Below are 7,117 nucleotides of genomic sequence, written 5' to 3' on the forward strand. Positions count from 1 at the left end.
ACACATCAACATTATAGGTAGAAAGTTGCATATCTAATAATAAAGGTGAATGGTCAGATGTTACAATACCTAAATAGTCAGAGGAAATTACACCTGCATTAAGCGTACTGTCAATAAAAAAGTAATCAATCCTAGGATATGAATGATGCACCTGGGAAAAGAAAGATAATTTTTAATGGTGGGGTTACGAGATCTCCATGGATCAACAAGACCATTCCGTTTCATAAAATCAGAGAATGTTATAGACATAGCAGATTGAGTCAGATTTCGAGGATTAGAACGATCCAAGATTGGGTCAAAAATACAAATAAGATCCCCACCGAAGATCAGCAGGTGTGTATTCAAGAAGGGAATGTTATTCAGCAAACTGTTAGCGAATTCAACATCTTCGAAGTTTGGGGCATTTACATTTACAAACAAAACCCTCTTTTGTGAAAAAGTACCAGCAACCATGAGGTATCTGCCATTCCTATCCGCAACAACATCAGTGGATGAGAACTGAACTTTTCTGCTAACTAAAATGGCGACTCCTCTAGCTTTTGAATTAAAATTTGAGTGGAAAACTTGAGCCACCCAAGGGCAATGTAACCTACGGTGATCTTTGACGCGAAGGTGAGTCTCCTGCAAGAATACTACATCAGAGTTTTAACGTTTCAAGTGCGCAAAAACCTTAGATCTCTTAACAGGATTCCCACACCTCTGATATTCCAACTGATAAATCTGAGAGGTGTGCCTGACCCAGCCATGCTGGGATCTATAATGTCATTAACCATTTAAATAAAAAAATAACATCAAAAAATAAAAATGGTCATAGAGAGCCAGGGTGGAACACCCACCCCCCAACATACCCCCAAACACAAATACACCCAAAGTCCCCATATAACCATAGAACAAAGGAGACAGCAGTGTTTCCCACAATAACCAAAAGTTGTCCACAATAGCGTCGAACAACCCGGAGACCATGCAGAATAGACAAAGGTAAGAGAGAAAAAAAACTCCCGCCGATCTCAACACTGTTTAACAGTATGCACATGAATATAGTAAAGCACGTAAAAATGCAAAATGACAAATAATAGTAGGCCCTCAGTCCTGTACTATCAGATGGAGAAAGCATAAAATGAGATAGTGCTGATCATATCTGAAGTACAAAATACAAAATATATATATTATGTTAATCACATACAGTAAGATTGAAGGAAAAAAAATACCTGCTATAAACAAACAGTGACACCGACCTAGTTAGTGTAGCAAGCCAGAAACCTGAAAATGTACTGAAAAAAATACTGAACATGTAGATAAATAAGGCTGGTGAGTCCACAAACTAAGTAATAATAGAACAAAAATCTGAAAAGCTCAACTAGAGCTCGCCCAGAAATCAACGTTTTGACATAGTCGCTGGCTTCATCCGCAGAAACAAAGTCCTTCTCAGCACCGTTGTATGTGATGCGAAGTCGCGCTGGATGAATCCGACCATATCGAGCACCGACAATGCCACGAAGTTGGCGTCTGACCTCGTTGAAAGCAGCCCGAGCCCGAGCTATCTTGGCAGTGTGATCCGGGAAGAGTGAGACGGTCAAGTCTCTGACTTTCATCTGTCGGAGCTCTCTAGCGCGGCGCAGAATGTCAACGCAGTCACTGTAACAATGAAATCTGCACACAATGGCTCGTGGACGATCACCAGGCTTGGTTTGGGTTGGAGGGTCCGGTGGGACCTGTCCAAAAGAGGCTCTTTTTCCAGACCCAACGCTTCCTTCAGTAAGGCAGCTACACATAACTGCATATATACATAAAATTATTTTTAATTAAAGCATATACACATTCATTATGTAATCATCACTATTCATTATGTCATCATCACTATTCATTATGACATCAACTTTTTTTATAGATTAATGCATATACACATCAACTTTGTTTTGATAAATGCATATACACATCAAATTTCTTTTTTATTAATGCATACACACATCAACTTTCTTTTAGATCAATGCAAATACTCATTAACTTAATTTTTATTAATGCATAAACATATCAACTTTCTTTTAGATTAACACATATACGCATCAACATTCTTTGATATTACTGCATATACACATCAACTTTCTTTTAGATTAATGCATGTACACATCAACTTTCTTTTTGAATTATGCATAAATACATCAACTTTTTTTAGATTTATGCATATACACATCAACTTTCTTTTAGATTTATGCATATACACATCAAATTTCTTTTTAATAAATGCATATACACATTCATTATGTCATCATCACTATTCAATATGACATCAACTTTTTTTATAGATTAATGCATATACAGATTAACTTTCTTTTTATTATATCATCACCATTCATTATGACATCAACATTCTTTGATATTACAGTATTTCTGAGTTGCTAAAACACATTTTTTGAACATTTCTCTCGCTTTCCCAAAACCTTAAACACAAATCACCAAACTTAAGCTACACTGTCAAAACCTTTGACTTGTCTTGCTATATCAAACAATTGCTTCAGAACGATGTTATCTTTACCCAAAACCAAACACTGTTTTCAGATATCACACACATCCAGCTAATGCATAAACACTACACAGCAGTCATTACACACTACAGAGATAAATGCAAAACACTGCACTCAAAGCAGAGCAGGGGAAAAATTTGATATATTATGAAGTGCTTGCACAATCCTGCACACAAATAGTCACAAACAAAATATGCAGCAGATCGATAGCAATGTCTTGGAATCATTCTGCCTCAGCATCATGCCTCTGGGCATGGTCAGGCCACAGGACCTCATCAACGTCACAGGCAATCCTGTCCCTTGCTAAACAACGGGGAAAGAATCCTTTAGCATGACGAATCCAACCTTGAATCGATTCCACTCCAATGTTGTCACATGCTGCATCCATTGACTGAAGGAGATTTTCCTGTGCATAAGGAGTTCTGTCATAGACCTTCCACCTCCATGCAGAAAAAAATTCTTCAATGGGATTAAGGAAGGGCGAGTATGGTGGGAGGCACACATTTATAAAACGTGGGTTATTTTCAAACCACTCACGGATTCTAGGACCACGGTGAAAGTTCACATTGTCCCAGATTACCACGTACATGGGATGCTCTGCCTGCTCATCACCTCTCTCTTCACGTCTCAGTAATGCTTCCTGTAGAGCATACAGAAACGTTATAAGATGGGCAGTGTTGTAAGGTCCTAAAGTCACATGGCGGTGAATAACCCCGTAGCTGCTGATGGCAGCACATATGGTCACGTTGCCACCACGCTGCCCTGGCAACTCTACAATGGCTCGTTGACCAATACAGTTTTTTCCTATTGCTAACACACAATTTTGCAAACTAGTCTGGTTTTATCAAAATACATAACACAATTCACAAAACCACACACCCAAACTGCAAAACACCTCATATATCCTGCAAAATGAAGCACTGCAACCAAAACTACACATAGCATTATCAAAATCAAACTTTTGCATGAAATGCCACACACTTCATTCACATTACCAGATTTTTGCCTAACCAACTACACACTGTTGGGCATAATGAAAAGCACCCTCATCTTTACTATGCCTTGCCATAATACTAAAATATGTTTTAGATTGTTCACATGCACAGAAATATTTGCAGATACACACACATGCTGTTAAAACATTATTTTATGTTTCACTACAGTGAACAAGTCAGTGCAAAAATTGCAGATATATTTACATGGGACTGAACAAAAATATTCTTACAAAAACAGTAAACTGAAAAAGAAAATTTCAGACAAAATATATCACAGTAAAAAAAAGAAGCAAGAAAAATAATTACAGTTTTTTCCATTTGCCGCACAGCCGGTTTGGTCCACAACATCTCGGTGTCACAGACAATATGCCCCCCCCCCCCAGACATCGAGGGGGGAGCACCTTGAGTGCCTTATCCATCCCTGAATTGCACCCACATCAATCTCATCACATGCCTCTTCCATAGCCTGCACAAGAGGCACGCGCACAAAGGGCCGCGGGTCGTATACCTTCAACCGCCATGCCGAAAAGAACTCTTCTTTGAGGTTCAGACATGGTGAGAATGGTGGGAGGTATCGCACGAGAAATGGTGGGTGGTCAGCGAACCAGTTTTGTACAGCGGCTGCACGATGAACGCTCACGTTGTCCCATACTACAACGTACCGGTTTCCTTGATGGTCTGCATCATACGCTCTGGTAGTGTGAGAATGTTGTGAAGTCTGTCCAGAAATGTGAGAATATGTGCTGTGTTGTATGGTCCAAGATTGACATGACGGTGGAGGACAACATGCATACTGGAGATGGCAGAGCACACTGTGATGTTCCCACCACGTTGGCCAGGAACATCTATAATGGCTCTGTGGCCAATGACGTTTCTCCCCCTTCTTCTGGTCTTTGCTAGATTGAACCCAGCCTCATCTATAAAGATAAACTCATGTGGGATTGCATGTGCATCCATTTCCAGTACTCCCTGAAAACACATACAAATCTGTCAATATGGTGTTACCCAGTATACAGGGAAACAATGTTCCTCCACCATGGTGTCGTCTCTCAGTCCTTTAGAAAAAAACAAATAAAGAATATGTAGGGCTTGGACAATGCAGCCTAAATACTATTCTTTTCATAGTGCTAACACCCTAATTGGAGTGTTTACAATTAACCAATGGGGTGTTTGGCAAGGTGGCACATGTAATTAGCCAAATAGCTCATGTAGTGTCATTTTGAATGGCAGTGTTTTGAAATGGCAAACATGTAACTTTATGTCAGATTATTGTGTATTATGCAGGAAACTGTGTTCAGTGCATTTAAAAAGTGCCATTTTAAAATGCAAAATGTGTGTAAAGCAGAAAATGTGTTTAGACTTTCGGAGACTTGAGAGGAAGTTTTGCTCTCTGTGTGTCAGTTTAAATAATTGTGCTGTGCATGTCATTTTAGTGTGTTAGCAAATGGAAAAAACTGTAATTGGAGACACACCAATCAGGTGTATAAGCACTATAAAAAGCAGCAGGTGAGTTCATCGGTCTTCAAGCACAATGGAAAGAGTCAGAGAAATAGTAAGACGAGGTGGAGGAGAAGGAGGAGGACAAGGAGGAGGACAAGGACAAGGAGGAGGACGACAAGGAGGAGGAGAAGGACAAGGAGGAAGAGGAGGAAGGGGAGGAAGAGGAATCAACAGAGAAGGAATCAACGGAAGAGGAAGAGATGGAGGCCATGCTGGAGGTAGAGGAAGAGGAAGAGGAAGACAAGAAGGTGCTCAAAGAGGACAGAATCTGACAATGAGATCCGCGCAACACTGGTTGACCACGTTGTCAACCACAGCCTGACGCTGAGGGAGGCTAGACTGCGAGTACAGCCAAATCTAAGCCGATACACAGTGGCAAGTGTGAAAAGAACATTGCGACTGGAAAATAGGTATTGTAAAAATATCATCATATCAAAAACATCTGCACGGTTTCAGCAACTGCTTACAGTACTGTATTCTATGCACTATCAGCACTTCTGTTACCTTTTCCTGTGAAATGACTGTACTATTGTTTACTGTTTTTTTCTCTACATAGGATTGAGGGTCAAGAACGACGAGGGGGAAGGCCTCCTATGTTCACAGAACAGCAAGAGAGGGACATAGTAAACATGGTTTTGGCCAACAATGCTATAACCCTCAATCAGCTCCAAGCTAACATTGTCAATAACCACGTCGGTTTCAACAATATCCATCAGGTCTCAACATCAACACTGGCACGCATCCTAACAAAAAACCATATTCAAATGAAGCAAATTTATCGAGTGCCTTTCGAGCGCAATTCCGAAAGGGTGAAACGACTGCGGCATGATTATGCAGAGGTATGTATTCACCTAAGCATTGTGATCTTGCATACTGTCTCATAATCTTTTACTGTACTGTAATATGTATACTCTACATACTCTATAATCTACACTGAACACAATTTTGCCTGACACTGTTCTTCAGAGAGTTTTATAAATGGATGGAGAGGAGATCCAGCATGAGTTCATCTACGTAGATGAGGCTGGGTTCAACCTGACGAGAACACGAAGGAGGGGAAGAAACATCATTGGCCACAGGGCTATAGTCAATGTCCCAGGGCAACGTGGGGTAATAGAACACTCTGTGCAGCCATTACACAGAATGGGGTCCTCCACCGCCATGCCCATATGGGCCCTTACAACACAGCACTCATACTCACATTCTTGGACCAATTGCACAACATAACAGCAGCAGATCAAATCGATCATATGCAATACATTGTTGTCTGGGACAATGTGTCTTTCCACCGCTCTGCTCTGGTTCAGAACTGGTTTCAGCAACATCCACATTTCACCGTCCTATATCTTCCACCATACTCTCCATTTCTCCACCCTATAGAAGAGTTTTTCTCGGCATGGCGGTGGAAGGTATATGATCTCCGTCTCAAGGCTGAGGTACCCCTCATCCAAGCCATGGAGGAGGCCTGTGACCAGATGGAGGTAGCAGCAATACAAGGATGGATTCGTCATTCAAGACGTTTCTTTCCAAGATGTCTTGCTAATGACAACATTGCCTGCGATGTTGATGAAATTCTCTGGCCAGATCCAGCTAGGCGAAGAGACAATGTCTAGTGTTTTGTTTTTTACAGTACAATACGTAAAGTGACATTTTGTTACAGTATTATGAATCTCCATGTCAACATTTTGGTCGTGTTGAGAAATAAATGAGTTTCTTCAGTCTGCAACATTGGTCTTGTGTAGTGTTTGGTGAATTTACATTATATTTGTACTTTGTTGATGGTAGCCAACTCTAATCATAGGAATTAGAAGTGCTAAAAGTGTTTTAGGTTTATCACAGCAGAGTGTAACTCGTGCAAACAGAGTATAGTAATGTGAAACGTGTGTGTTTCATATGGTAACAAAGTGTGGGTTTTAACCGAAGTGTATAGTTTTTACAAGAGTGTTTAATTATGCAAAGGATCTGTAGTGTTTTGCTAGTTGGGTGTGTGGTTGTGCTAATTGTGTGTAGTGTTTGAAAACACGGGCCCTGTTTTGAAAATCGTGCTTAAGCAATCCAAAAAAACTGTAAATAAAAAAATGAAAATGGTCATAGTGAGCC

This window comes from Etheostoma spectabile, unplaced genomic scaffold (genome assembly GCF_008692095.1).
Source record: "Etheostoma spectabile isolate EspeVRDwgs_2016 unplaced genomic scaffold, UIUC_Espe_1.0 scaffold00003624, whole genome shotgun sequence".
Taxonomy (NCBI): domain Eukaryota; kingdom Metazoa; phylum Chordata; class Actinopteri; order Perciformes; family Percidae; genus Etheostoma; species Etheostoma spectabile.